Genomic DNA, 16,188 nt, shown 5'->3' on the forward strand with positions numbered 1-16,188 from the left:
GCGCCAAAAAAAGGGACAAAAACCAAGGTATGAACAACAACAACAAAAATGCAAGATCAAAACAAGTTAATCTACATATAATTATACCCCATCTAACTCAAACCAGGGCTAAATAATAAATAAGTACAGAAGAAAGCAATTAAGATGAAAGATACATATATGAATAAATATATTTTTGAACCTGTCTGTGCAGTAAGAAGACACACACCCACACAATTCACTCACAAAATCTTGCAGAATAGAAAATTGTAAAATATAATAAAATTATATTTAAAAAATAAAAAGATTTAAATATGCAAAAATTCAAAATGGGAGGGAATGTGTAGAAAATGAAAAAGAGAAAAGAAAAAGAGAATTTTTTGTGTGTGTGCTGTTAGAGATTGAACCCAGGGAACAGAAAAAAAAATCTTAATTAGAAATAAGGATTCATTTTAATTGAGCTAGTCAAAATGGTTGGCAAGGATGAATTTTGATACTTCATATTTATTTTTAGACTCTGCAGCTCTTGGTTAAAGGGCTGGTGGGTGAGAAGTCTAACATCTTTGTGTTTCTAACCTAGCTTCCAGTTATAGTGACTAGGAGCCAAAGCTGGTTGTAGTAGTTCTCAGCCTCCTGTCTCCCAGTGTGGGTAGGAGGAACTTCAGGAGTGCTGACAAATTGTGTATTCATGTGGCAGGGATGGTGCATAGTCCTAAATGGAAGTTCTAGTAGTTGGGTTTAGTCTTGGCTGACCTTTGGAACTCTGTTGCTGTGTATTTGAGATTTGATCCATGACCCCTGTTGTTGGGAGGTGTTGATCTCAGCCAGACATCTGGGTCTCAGGGGTCTCCAGTAAAATCTACTTTTAGAGTACAAGGAAGAACTAAACCATCAAGGTTTCTCATTCACTATTATGAATACCAGTACAGGTATCATTACTAGGTATCACCCCTGGAGTGCGGATACTCCCATGTGGCTATTATTGGAATCTTCCCAATATCTCTTATGGGGTACCAGCAGGAAAGGGAGTTCTTTCTCCTTGGTATTCAGAGCCTGTATGCAGTTTCCAGCACAGTTTCCTCTGGTTTGGGTACATTTTGAGGGTCACAGTAGGCAACTCCTGGTTTCACTGGAAAATTCTTTTATGAATTCCTGATCTCCTGTCTCTGCTCACTGCTACACAGCATTATGAATTGTTCCTGAGATGGTGACCCTGGTCCTGGTCAAACTATGTACTGCTGGACTTATGTGCTTTGGTTGGTTTCCATGCAGCCACTTCTCCCACCAACTCTGGATCTATTAAGATGAGCCTCCTTCTCTATTCTATTAGTTTCCCAAGGCCAATTGTTTTTTATTTTTAATTTTTGTGGCCACTGTGCCTTCCTTTCTCTCTGCCTGCATTACCCCTTCTTCTCAGCAGTCGTGACTGGCAATGTCGCTAACATTATTTCTTATGCTCTGTTTGAATTTTCTGACTAGCTGTGTTTCTATGGTTTCTTCTGTTGTCTAACACTAATTTTCAGTGAGTTCCTTAGTTACCCACCACACAGAGGAGCAGTCTTCCTGTTTTCTAAAAATCTGGTGCTAAGAAACTTCTGGGAAGTGTGTCCTTTCTCTAATCTGCTATCTTCACTCTCGCAAGCTTGCCTCATTCATTTTCTCCCATCCTCTTTGGTACTAGGGGTTTGAACCCAGAGGTGCTTTATCACTGACCCACATCCCCAGCCCTTTTCATTTTTTATTTTGAGACAGGGTCTTTCTAAGTTGCTTGGGGCCTTGCTATGTTGCTGAGACTGGCCTTGAACTTGTGCTCCTCTTGCCTCAGCCTCTTAAGTCTCTGGGATTGCAGACCACTGCACTGGCCTGCCTCATTCATTCTTCATGAGATGCCAGAACCAGAGGACAGGCACATGTGGATTTCCTTCCCATTCTGCTTCACACATGTTGTGGCTATGACTGGGAATTGTGGACTCCTCTACATCATTCACTTTGAGAACTCCCTGCACAGGCCCATGTACTACCCTGGGCTATGATCTCTCTAACTGACCTTGTCATATTCTCTAGTACAATTTCTAAAGCCCTCAGTGTATTCTGGTTCCATCTCAAGGAAGTAAGCTTGGATAAATGGTCCAGATGTTCCTTGTCCCCGCCTTCACAGGGATGGATTCTGGTTATGCTTATGGCCCTGGACTGCTGAATAGCCTTCTACTACCCTCTTTGTTACTCAATCATCCTCACCAGTCTAATTATTGCAAAGGCCATGGTCTTAACCTTTCTCAGGGGTTATTGCTTTTAATGCCATTCACATTTCTCATCAAGAACTTGCCCTACTGCAGAAGCAGTATTATTTTTCATACTTAGTGCAACCATATGTCAATAATCAGGTTATCCTGTGGCAATACCAAATTCAATACTACCTACAGTCTCATATTGATCCTCTTGTTTTGAGCCTTTGACATCTTGTTCATCTCAATCTCCGACACCACGATCCTCCCTGCAGCAATCAGCCTCTTTTCAGGACATGCTCAACAGAAGGCCTTCAGCAACTGCACTGCCCATATCTCTGCCATCGTTTCCTTCCACATCCCAGTGTTCTTCTCTTTTTTTTTTTCACCCATCATTTTGACAGCCCCAAGATTCATCCATCTTGCCACATTATTGTGCCCAATGTTTATCTAATTTTGACCCTCACAATGAACATATTGCCTGTGGGGTGAAAATCAAGAGTATATGAGATTGTGTTGTAAGAACACTTTCAGGTATCAAGGACATCAAATTTCATGACATATGGGGAAAATACTTGTATGGGGTGGGATAAAAAATATACTTGTATGGGTTAGGCAGAATCAATTCCAGAAATAGTTACCTGCTTGTGTCAAGTGAATATGATGCATGAGCATTGATACAGAAATCATTGGCATGCCAATCATCCTCAATAGGAATTTTATTAAAAAATATACTTTTTTATAATTCAAGTTTCATCAATATTATTTTCCATGAAAGAAAGAGAAAAGGAGGAATGGAGGGAAGGAGGTGTGAGGATGGCCTTAAGCCTGAGCCTAAGCAACTCCATTTTAAAAACTCCAGTTTGAAACTGGCAGTATCACCAGGCATGCCTAAGGGAGCCCTCTGGTATGGCCCTCAGGCACAAATGAGTCACTTCTTCCCACCCCTGACAAACTCAGAGTGAAGCCTCTGGCAGGCTGTCCTCACTGGATAAGAGGGAAAGGTGCCTGATAAGAGGGAAAGGTGAAAAGATCAGGGTGGGAACCATCAGACCAGATGTTTTAACCCCAGGGTAAATGATGTCAATGAGAAATCCAGTGGTAGCTGATAAAGATTGAAGTGGGGTCAAAAGCTCCAAAATTTAGTATAGATCATAGAGCAAATGAACAGATAATTCAGCCAGCTAATAATGATGCACACAAGCTGGAGAGCCTGATGAGGACCTGGACCGACATCCCATCATTTGTCATCATTTGCCTGATCTTCTGCATGGTCCTCACTACTCTCAAACTCTACAGCCACATCTTAACCCTGGTGAAAGCCACAACTTCTACCTATGACCCACTCCTCAACCAGCCCTCTGATCCACCCCAGGAGAAGCCTGCCTTGGTTCTTGACCTGATCACCATGGTTTGAGTGAGTGTGCATCTGCTGGACTTAAAGCCTAAGGCTTGAGACTTTTGATCTGACACAACTCAGCATGCAGGGGGAATGTCTGTCATTAGCCTGTCGTGATTAAGTGTGTTTTCAGTACTTAGAATTAATTAATCTAGAATTGTTTGCTATAAATTAATTAATCTAGAATTGTTTGCTATGAATGGATTATGTCGATTGCAGAGCCCAGCATTAAGGATTGTAATTTTCTTGATTAAGAACCTATAGAGTAAAATTTTACTGAGTAATTTGAGTAAATAAAGCATTGAAAGGGGCAGAGGCAAGTGGACATTTTTTATTTCTCCCCCTGGACTGCATAACTCACACCTTTTGCCCATCGGGCAGGAGGGAAGGAAGAGAAGAAAGGAAGGATGGAAGGAAGGAAAGAAAAATGAAAACAACAAATTGGATGCTGGAGCAATCATCTGCAAAATTGAATCTTATGAAATTAATGATCTTGGGCCAGATGATCCAAACTGCTATTTTCAAATAGGAAATGGAGTTTCTGGTTTAGTAACTGTGATTTAACTCTAGAAAACATGCACAGTATTTTCTCATTACTCCCCAAATCTTCAGTTTTCCCAACAACTTCTTAAAGATGGAACCAGAAATTGTACTCCAAAATCAGTCCTATAATGAGGTGGATGGAGGTCACTGAACCTCTTATGAGAAACCATGGTGACTGGTATCTGATTAGGTCACTCCCAGCCTGAGCCATGTGCATATTTTTTTTTCCTTCTGAACTAACAGTTTGTCAAATTTCTTTAAGAAGGCTTTAAAAAATGCACATTCTGAAGGAATAAGTAAAACTATTACAAATTTATGAATCATTTTAATACATATATTTTGATGGGTTAAGGCTTGTGAGCATGATAAGTGATGGTTACTTTTTTTACTTTTGAGCTAAAAATGAAATTAAGTGAATTACTTGAATATTTTATGTATACTATTCAAGGTCCTAATAAATTATCATGTAGGTGAGAGACCAAAAGTAATAGTCATCCCATAACAATGTCAACATACCATAGAGAATTAAAGAGCTGATTATTTTTTGTCCAACTTGCAAGAATCCATGTTTCTTTTCTTTTTTGTTTTGTTTTGTTTGCTTTTCTGTTTTGGTATTGGGGATTGAACTCAGGGGGCTTAACCACTGATCCACATTTCCAGCCCCTTTTTAAATATTTTCCTTAGAGACAGGTTCTTGCTGAGTTGCTTAGGGCCTTCTAAATTGCTGAGTGTGACTTTGAATTCACAATTTTTCTGCCTCAGCCTGTAGACTCCCTGGGATTACAGGCAAGGGCCACAGCACAAGGCCATATTCCTCTTCAGATACTATCAGAAAACTCAGTCAGTCCATATTCATGTTTTAAGATGCATGAATATGGACTGACTTTCTAAATACTTGTTTTATAGCTAATATCCATTGTTTGTACAATGATAGGTGGCTCACTTTCAACTCAATTGTTTTCTTAATGCATTTAAGTTCTTATCTGTACTTTACTTCTTGTAATTGGTTATTTCAGAGATTTTCATAATATGTCAGCAGGAATAATTTCTTAACCACTCACAGATTATAAAAAAAACTATGTTTTGTCAGTCTATCACCATTAATGATAAGATGATGAACATCTTGCCCACAGATGCACTTGTGCAGGCACAAACACATTCTATTGTGAAGCTGGAGATATTTTATTTAGAATATATATATATATATATATATATATATATATATATATATATGAGTGGGCTTGCAGGGTCACAATCTATGAATATTATCTCTAGTAGGACAGCCTTTAAGTGGTGGTCAACAATTTTTAACACAAAGTATGGAGCCAGAAAACTAAACTCAATTTTTGAAATGTTGAGGAAAAATTCTGTCAGTTGGCATTATATATCCAAATAAAACATCATTCAAAAAGGAAGATAAAATAAATATTTATCCATATAAACAATAGCTGAGAGGTAATACAATAGTATGTTATTTAGAGTATAGGATGATAATTACTGATTATTGAATCAGAAAGGAGCATTATTAACCTGATAAAGGCTATGCATTTAAAAAAAATCTATAGCTAATTTTGTAATTAAAAATAAAAATAGTAAAATATTTCTCCTTGAGAATAATGGTTAAAATAAAAGCAGTCAACTGATGCCCCATCATTCAACATTATAATAGAAACCCAAGGTAATAGAATAGAACATAACTACTACAGAGATATATGTTTGTGCATTGGAAGAACCAATATTTTTTTAAATCAGTTATATATTTAACATGAAGGGGAAAATACAAAAGCATTAATAATAATAATATATACAATCCTTCATTAAGAAATGTACAATGTAAAAGGATGTACACTGTGACATTAAGAATTCAAAATGTGTGTGTGTGGGTGGATATAGTTAAAATGTAGAGGTCCTATGGTTGTTGTGATATCATCAAATTAGTTTTTTTTTTCTTTTTCAGTGCTAGGGATATAATTTCCATTTAAATTTTTTATCTGTTCTTTTTAGTTATTATACATAACAAAACACGTATTTGACATATCATACATACATGGCATAGAACTTTGTATTTTTGTGGTTTTATATGATATGAAATTACACCGGTTTTGTATCTATGAACATAGAAAAGTCATGTCCAATTTATTCTACTGTCTTTCTCATCCCATTTACCCTCCTATCCCCCTACATCCCCTGTCCAATCTTGTGAACCTTCACTCTCTCCCCACTGCCTATTGTGAGTCAGCATCAGCATATCAGAGTGAACATTTGACCTTTGGTTTTGGGGATTAGTTTATTTTTCTTAGCATGATATTATCCAGTTTCATTCATTTACCTGCAAATTCATTATTTCATTCTTATTTATGGCTGAGTAATATTTCATTGTGTATATGTAGCACAGTTTCTTTATTCATTTTTCTGTTGAAGGACACATAGGTTTGTTCTACAGTTTAGTTATAGTGAATTGAGTTGCTATAATCATTGATGTGGCTGATTTTAAGTCCTATGGGTATAAATCTAAGAAGGGGATAACCAGATCTAATGATGGTTCCATTTCAAGTTTTCCGGAGGAATCTACAAACCGCTTTCTGCCACAGTCTTGGCTGGGCACAAGATCACAAGCCACCACACACCTTGTAGATTCAAACAGCAATTCTTTATTCCCGAACTCACACCGGCCTCTACACACACGTTCTGGGGAAATCCCAGTTCTCCTGCCACCCAATTCACCTACTCCACGAGGCTTTCTTCCCAAAATACTTTCTGAATCTCCGAGAACTCAACGGGAGCTCAGGCAGCAGGAACGCCCTATTTCCAGCAGCAATAATCTTCAACCTCCAACTTCCCTAAAACCCATATTGTCTTAAACCGGGAACACCCTAAACCCAAGGATTGGGCTACTTCCTCAAACCTGATAAGCTCTAAACCCAGATCCTCCCTGGTCCTTGAGCAAGGTCACCTTACATGCAATGTCAACAGCGAAATTCCAAGGCAAGTCCATTTAACATGGGGTACGCTGGCAAGGAAGCTGGCAAGGAAATTTCGATGCATCATTCCTACTTGGCAATGGCCCTCAGTAGCTTTCCATAGTATTTGCACCAATTTGCAGTCCCACAAGCAATGCATGAGTGTACTTTTACCCCCTCATCCTCACCAATATTTATTGTTATTGTAGTCTTGATAATTGCCATACTGACTGGAGTGAGATAAAATCTGTGTAGTTTTGATTTACATTGCTCTGTTAGTGATATTGAACATTTTTAAATATATTTGTTGAACAAACATATTTCTTCTGTAAAGTGTCTGTTTAGTTCCTTTGCCTGTTTATTAATTGGGTTATTTGGTGTTAAGATTTTTGAGTTCTTTGTATATCCTGGAGATTAATGCTGTATCTGAGATACAGGTGGCAAAGATTTTCTCCTTTCTAGGAGAAAGATTTTCTAGGCTTCCTCTTCATAGGAACCAAAATTATTAATATGCCATTTTCTCACAAATATATTTCTAGATTAAATGCCATCTCTAAAAATATTTCAGCAAACTTGGGGTGGTAGACAAAAATACAGTGGTGGAAAATTATTTTAAAAATAGGAAAAAAATACTGAAAGAAAACCTCCCAAATGCCATATTCTGAGATGAAACAGGAGACATCACAATGAATTTTACACATATCAAAACGTTTAACATGGAATATCTTAAGCTTTGTCAACAAATACTTCAAATTAGATTAAGTGGGGAAATTCATTGACAAGCATATACTATAATAACTAATGCAAAAAAGAGAAAATAAATATTTAAATGAAATAGAAATAGAAGGCATAATCAAAAAGGTTTTTAATTATTTCATTGGTCACTCTTTCAAGTTAAGAAATTATTACTACAAATCTCACCAAACTCTCAGAAAATAGAAGATACTTTTCATCACATTTCATGAGACCAATTACACTGAACTAAAATGAACTAAAGCATTAATGTTTCATAAATATGGAAGAAATTATTCTCAATAAAATATTTTATAAGTCACATATAGCAATTCATAAAATGACTTTTCATTTTTGTTCCAAGAACATAAAGCTGATTACAGTTAGAATGTAAACCAATTAACCACATTAATGGAATAATCAGAGCTTAATATGATCATTTCAAAAAAGACAGAAAGATAAGTTAATAAAAATTAAAACACCACTGCTAACTAAAGCAAGAAAACAAGTAGACAAGCAAAAACCTCCTAGAAGTGGCAACAGAATCATTCTTCCACAACCCAATAAATGGCAATTAAAAACCCCACATCTAATATTCACTTTTTGGTAATATAACCAATGCTTTTCTTCTATAGTAAGAAGCAGTTAAGGAAGCCCTTTGTACCACTTTCTGTTCGATGTTGTACTGAATAATCTACACAGTGTAAAAGATAAATTAAAGGCATAAAACTAAAATATATTTATTTGCATATGACATTGTAGAAAATACTCAGAAACTGTTAGAATCAATAAATGATCTTAACAAGTTAACAGTATAGAAGGTCAACAATCAATTGCATTTGTAGTCAATGAGCAAATGATTGGATACATTAAATGTTCTTAATAGCATCATAAGATACTTTTTAATAAATTAATAAAATTTATATTGTGAAATTTTAAAACATTGCTAAGATAAATTATGGCAACTCTAGTAGTGAGAAGTTTCATTTTTACGGATTTAAACTTTCAGCATTCTTCAGACATCTATCTGATCATCAAAGGTTTATCTGTAGATTCAATGCAATTCAAATCAAAATTCTAGGAAGCAGCCTTAGAATGTTACAAGTTGATTGCATAATTCACACAGAGATACAAAGTACCAAAAATAGCACAAATGAACTTAAAAAGTTGAATGAAATTGGAGGATTTAGACTAACATAAAGACCTTGAGGAAGTTACAATAATCAAAAGTGATATATTGGTGTAAAAAAGACAAATACATAAATGTAACTACACAGATGTCCCCAAATAGACCCACATAAATATAGTCAATTGTTTATTGTATTTAAGTGAAGGGGATTCAAGGAACAAAAGAAATCTTTTCAACAGCTATCACTGATAAACTGAGATTCATATGGAAATAAATGAACTTCACTAACTTACACCATATAAAAATTAATTTATCATGCATTTATCAAAGAATAAAATGAAACCAAGTTATAAAAAAATGAAAACAAATATTGAAAAGTATATTGTCATAAAAAAACCTCACAGATTACAACTCAGAACACTGTAACCTAAAAGATAAGAAACTCACATTAAGTTCTTTAGGTAGTGGTAATGAGCAATGGAATGTGAACTAAGAGTATAGCAGGATCACAGGGTTTATTTGTTACTCTTAATCAGCAATCAAGGAATTTGTTGAGCAAGAACAGGTGTGCTAACCTTGAAAATAAACATGTAAAACAAAGGGAATCAATGAAGAAATACATCAAGAAGGAAAGATAAATGAGATAAACTCCTGACAAGGTCTACTGGTATCCTTACAAAGTAAGGATTTATAGCTATTGTTTCTCAGTGTATACTAGAAGGAAATATTCTTTAGTAGCACAAGTATACTAAGATGAGTTTTTTATTCAAGCTCCCACATTAACGTAGAGTTGACTTGTAGATGAAGCCTTCCTGAATAAGATAATCACTATGACAGTTCTGGAGATGTCCACGGAGAGTCAAAAACATCCCTACCCAACATGAAGGAGTTACAGTCTGATTGGCCAAAACTGCACAAGGTGGACTCAGTTCTCAAGGTAAATATCAAACAACAATAAATTTGAAAGTAACATAGTTTCCTTTATCAATCTTTGCTCAGAGACAACCCACTTTCTCTTGGGAGTGCTCTTAGCTTGAGCTTTATTTTCTTTTCACTACACTTTTACTCACAACCAAATTTTCTTTTTGGATTTTCATTTCTGACTTTATTATTATTTATTATTCTTAACATTAATTCTTATTGTCATTTTGTCAGAACACAACAACTGAGGTTTGGAACTTCAATTCCCCTCTCTCCTGTAACAGCAAATGTGGTGCCATGGCTCGGATCAATACCGCCATCTACAGGACAGGCTTTTGAACTTCACCTTCTTCATCCATCTCCCAGCGTTAGTGGAGATGGTATCTAATTTAGCTTTCAATATCTTCTGCTTTGGACTTCTCGATGTAATATTTCCTTTGTACAATTTTTCTCATTCTCTCACCCATATTCTGTCTGCCTTGTGTCAGCTGGTTGCACTTGTTCCACTTTTCCTGCAGTCAATAACTACATAAGCACCATGGATTTTCTGGCTGGCACTCTTAGGCTCTCTTCTTGTGGGTGTGCATGTGTGTGTGTTTGTGGCATCTTTTTCAGCAAGGTTACTAAGGTCACTGCAGTGGCAATGACAACGTCTCTATCATTATGTCTGTTGTCTTATGGAATATACCTGACTCACATCAGGAAGGGCATTAGAACATATCCTTTTAGAGAATCAAGAATTGGGAGGGTAATCAAATCACCAAATTTTTCTACTTATGAATCAACTCACTGGGCACTAGAGAGTTTAAGATACCTCAAAGCTGATAAATCTTTTCTTAGTTTTTTATTCTTCCCTTCACCAAAAGTTTAGTTTTTGTTGTAACTGTATAGCAACCCTACATGGCCACTATGTTCCTTCATGTCTCTCATTTAAAGGAAAAGCTGAACGACACTATAATCCTTGTTCCTTTTTTATGGCATTTATTCCATTGTTATTTTCAGACTTGCTATGTTTCCAACGTAGTGACCCCAAATCCTCTACTCCCCTTCACATTTCAACATCAGGTTTATGCTACTCCTAAAATTCTGTACAAAAATAATTGAGGGTCCCTTTCTCAGGTTATATCAATTTTCTGTTATAAAGATTTTGAAGATGTTTCTTAGTGTAAATAATAAACTTGAATAATAAAAGCTTTCGATAATTAGTCTTAAGTTGTGGAACTTGGACTATTATGATAGAATGAGTTCTCAGGAACCCCGTAGGGATATCTCCTGGTTCTGGGCTGAAAATGGAATAAATGGGAGGAATGCCTTCATACATTCATTATTCTTATTCATAAGTATTACTGAGGGAGCCACTGGGGGCTCAACTCTGACTTAATTTGTTTTATAAATGGGAAATCAACTATTAGATAATATTTAAAAATTGGCAAAAAGCACAGGGACTTCTTGAGATGATCTACTCTAGGTAGTCTCCTGCTGGCTCAGATCCCCCCTGGCCCCCGGGGCTTGGTGCCGGCCCTGGTTTCTTGTTGTGCACGTCAAAGAGGCCAGCTCCCAAGGCCTTGAAAGATTTGTGGTGTCTGTTTTCATATTCAGCCTATAATGGTCATGTGGGAACGTCCTGACCTGCTTGGTCTGATAAGGTTCCTGGTTGAAGGCTTAGTATGAGTCGACAAGGACCACCTGCCCCCCTCCGTCCTTGCTTCCGCCTACCAGTAACTTTCCATTCTGTCTGCAAGAAATATATAAGTATGAGCTGAGATAATAAAGACAGATTCCCCCTGGATGAAGAACCTTGGTGTCCTGTGAATTCTTTTAACCCCGACGTCTCCCGCTGGACTTGGTCCATTTCGCCGCGCGTGGCATTTGGAGGTTCCACCGAGATCGCGGAAGGTAAGCGGGCGGGGCTCCCTCCACGAAGAGGGAGGATTAATAGCCTTCGTAAAGAGAAGGGGAAAAATAGCCTTCGTAAAGAGAAGGGGAAAAATAGCCTTCGTAAAGAGAAGGGGAAAAATAGCCTTCGTAAAGAGAAGGGGAAAAATAGCCTTCGTAAAGAGAAGGGGAAAAATAGCCTTCGTAAAGAGAAGGGGAAAAAAGCCTTCGTAAAGAGAAGGGGGAAAAAAGCCTTCGTAAAGAGAAGGGGGAAAAATTGAAACTTAAACTAGGAACAGGTAGCTACCATGGGTAACTCAGCAGCCAAAGTTCGTCTGGCCAACGAACTCAGAGTGCTGTTGAACACACAGGGAACTGGAATAAAAACAAAAACTGCAACAGAATTCGTTGAAGTTATTGCCCAGGCATGTCCTTGGTTTCTGACAGGGGGATTTCTTAATAACAATGATTTGGATCAGGTCAGATGTGATTTACAAAGATTGTTGAGGGATCAAGGTCCGGAAAGTATCCCAATAGCCACTTTCTCTTTATGGAGACTGGTTAAGGATGCTTTCTTAACAGATAAGATAAAGATTAAAGAACAGCTTGCTGAATGCGAACAGGCCCTTAATCAGGTCCAGGAAGAGCAAATGGCAGAGTCCTTATCCCTTTCCCATTATTCTTTCACATCTCCTTTTTCATTCTTAGATCCACCCTAGCTACTCTCAACCCTGCCTTCTCATCTTCCCCCTCCCTAATAGGCCCACAGAAAAGTCTTAACTGACCTTCTCCAAAATATTCACCATGGCTTATTTTAGGATTTTCAACAAAACAATCTCTACAAAAAGGTTCAATGTGGATAAATTTCCTATTTTCATATTACCCTGTTTTATTTGGCTACTGTCTGAAAAATTAGCACTCTAGGCGCTAAACACTCCCTTACTAGTTTTTCACAAAAATATGTAAACAAGGCCTCTGGCCTTGAGCTGGGCTTCACAGTGCTGAGTACATTTCTAAGATAAGGGAGTTACTAACTGGGCTCCAGGGTAACAGCTGGCAAGAGGAGGAACTGGAGGGTCAAATGAGGAAGCCAAGATTTAAAGCACCTATGGCCCCAATCCCTGTTGCACTCCCTCCTTATAACCCCGATTGGGACGAGGACAACCCCAGAAGGCAGAGTGTACGGGGCGATCCAGAGACAGAACAAGCTGCTACCGCAGTAAGATCTTGGCCAGCCGGGGAAAAATGCAGGCAAAATCAAACAAAATGCAATCGGCTAGGAAAACTTGGGGAACTTTTGCCTCCAAAATGAGCAGCGGACTCCATGTTGTTTGCATCACCATGGTAACCATGGGGTGCCTGGCCCGAAGAGCGGCTTCCTGGTCCCACCTCCCACACTTTTGGGGCTACTGATTGGTTCTTCCACAGTCACTCAGACAGGACTTCTAGTCCCGCCTTCCAGCCACTAACCTGTACTGCTGTGTTTCAGATTTCTACCAGAGCTGCTCAGAGCCTGTATTTTTAAAAGATGCCTACCTGTAAATGCTAACGAAAGATATCTTTTTCAGACAAAATTTAATTCTACAAGTTTCTATGTTACAGTCCTAAATTTAAGCTAGTTCTAAGTTAAATAACCTGACTTTTTCTTTATAGTTGTGTTACTAAATAATGTTCCATTGATGAGAGATATCAAATATGCTTCTTTATATTTTACTTTTAATTTTGGAGGTTATGAGGATGCATTTGCTCGTCACAGGAACAAGCCAGCAAAGTTCCTGTGATGACCAAAAAATCCTTATTCTCATTGCTAACTATAAAAATAAAATGTATACTCAAGGATCTTATTTCAGTTACATCAAGTGACGTCACATAAAAGAGTGCACTCCTAGTTAAAAATAAATTAAAATGGATCCAAATATTTTAAGACCACGTGGTTACATAAAGTTAATACAATTATAAGTTAAGTTCTTATTCTTAATATATATATTTTTTAGATATTTAAATAACCTATATTTGTTAATCCATAAACAAATTAACACATGCCTAATTGATTAGTTAATATATATTTGCCTAATTGTTTTTCTTCAACAGGAAACCCATAATTTATGTTTTATATTTACATTTATCAAGATACTCTGCCTTTGCAGTTACAGATATTTGAGATAAGTGTGTTTACTATAAATTTGCTTTTAAGTGAAAATACAATCAAGTAGTTTCTAATTCTCAAGGTTACTGTTTAAACTTATAAGATGATAAATTATTATAATTATTTCTACAAAATATCTAAAGGTTTTAACTATATTTTCATTGATATTTCTTATTAAAGTATAATAATTTGTTTATAGATTCTAAGGTTTTCAGAAATTGTTCCAAAGTATATATTTTTTTTAAGAAAAAGGTGCTTCAACAAAGAAAAAGCACACATGGATCCTAAAAAGAAGAAAGAAATCATCTTTGGGTAAAACAAGGTCTTTATATTCATTTTCCTAAAAAAAAAAAAAAAAGGAGAGAGAGATTTTTATATTGGTATCTAAACAGATGATGTAAAAAGTTAGAACAATTAAAAAAGAGATTTATATATACTAAACTGACTATAATTAATTTAAGGGTATTTCAGGTTATTTTCCTAATTTAACTATACTAATGTGAGCAAAAATTTTGTCCATATTTTGATATGATAAACACCTATTAAAATGTAAGTTTATTTTTTAAAGAAAGATCCTTATTGCCTAATAATTCTTACTGTTTAAGATAAAGATTAATTTTGGTAAATAAATTCACATTGTTGATTAAATATTAAGTATATTGAACTACTAACTTAAACCCCTGTATGACCTTTTGAGAAAAGACCCCTCACCCACCTCCCTGTGAAAACCTACTCCAAAAGCCTTGAAGGCACTCAGGTTAATAAAAACAGCCCCACAAAAGATACAGGTTACCCAGATAGATTATTCTATACCCCTATCATTTATAATCCTGCCATCAAAATTAACTCCTACTGGAGAGTTTTGGCAAAAAGGTCCCATCTATTGGGTCCATCTACCCGCTTCTAACTCTCGGGTGATAACTCCCTTTTATGAACTAGTGATAAATCTGATCTGGAAAGCCAAATATTTGGGTGATGCACTGTTTGGAAAAACTTTTGACATTCTCATTCAGCCTTATACCCAGGATATGACTTTAAAATTACAACAAGAACATGATCTTTGGTGTCTTTTTCTCTGTAATTTCAAAGGTCAAATTGATAATCACTTTCCCCGACATAAACTTCTAGAAGGCCTTAAAAAATGTCCTATTATTTTTCCTAAAATTATTAAAAGGGAGCCTATCTCAGGAGCTCAGACTGTTTATACAGACGGAGCTAAAGGGGGGTTTGCTGTTGTTTTTGATGGATCTCAAGTAATTCGACACCCTGTTCCTAAACTGTCTGCCCAAAGATCAGAAGTTGAGGCTCTAATTATGGCTCTTAAACTTTACAATTCCACCCCACTTAATGTGTATACTGATAGTCTCTATGTTGCCAATTTAGCCTTAGTTATTGAAACAGCCCCTTATATTGGCAGGCAATCTACTATCATGGAACAATTACAAACGGTTCAGCTTCTTGTTTGGGCTAGACGAGATCCTTTATTCATTGGACATATCCGAGGACATTCAGAGCTTCCTGGACCTCTGGCGGAAGGCAATGCTAAAGCAGATGCCGCCACTCACAATATGGGACCGCTTTTCGGTCTCCTCCTTATAGTTGCTGTAGGCCCCTGCCTTGTCAAGAGAATGACACAATTTATTAAAGATCAAATTAACATTCTGACTTCTAAGCCAATACAGGTTCATTATCAACGCCTACAAACCAAGGATGATCTTGCTGAAGTTTGTCTCCGACCGATTCGAAGATGATTTTTCTACAATGATCCCTGCTTCATGCCTTCCTCCTTTTACCCCCTTTTCCTTCTTTATTTTTGTTATTCCTTCTCCTCTGACTCTATGCCTTGTCGAACCGGAACCAATTAGAGACCCAATAATGACTGGCTGGATCGCTACCACTAAATGCCTTGGTAATAACGAGCTGATCTTGTAGTACCCAGAGACGGGCAACTTTCACGCTTGCACTGCAACCTAAGACATGGGAATGGGGCCTCCCCAGAGACGGGTAAGCACTGTAAGGGCAGTGAACGACCTAAGACAGGGGCTACTTGATTCCCTTTGACGTGCAACAAACAAAAGAGGGGGAACTGCTGGCTCGGATCCCCCCTGGCCCCCGGGGCTTGGTGCCGGCCCTGGTTTCTTGTTGTGCACGTCAAAGAGGCCAGCTCCCAAGGCCTTGAAAGATTTGTGGTGTCTGTTTTCATATTCAGCCTATAATGGTCATGTGGGAACGTCCTGACCTGCTTGGTCTGATAAGGTTCCTGGTTGAAGGCTTAGTAT

At 37.2% G+C, this 16,188-nt stretch overlaps 1 pseudogene across 1 annotated transcript; it reads left to right on the forward strand.

The window, feature by feature from the left end:
* Positions 1-1,865: 1,865 nt before the first annotated feature.
* Positions 1,866-2,797, forward strand: LOC308634662 (olfactory receptor 52N4-like; annotated as a pseudogene). The gene has a single exon. The product of its transcript is annotated as an olfactory receptor 52N4-like (transcript).
* Positions 2,798-16,188: the final 13,391 nt, after the last annotated feature.

The sequence above is a fragment of the Spermophilus citellus genome (assembly GCF_964194105.1).
Source record: "Spermophilus citellus genome assembly, chromosome: 2".
NCBI lineage: Eukaryota > Metazoa > Chordata > Mammalia > Rodentia > Sciuridae > Spermophilus > Spermophilus citellus.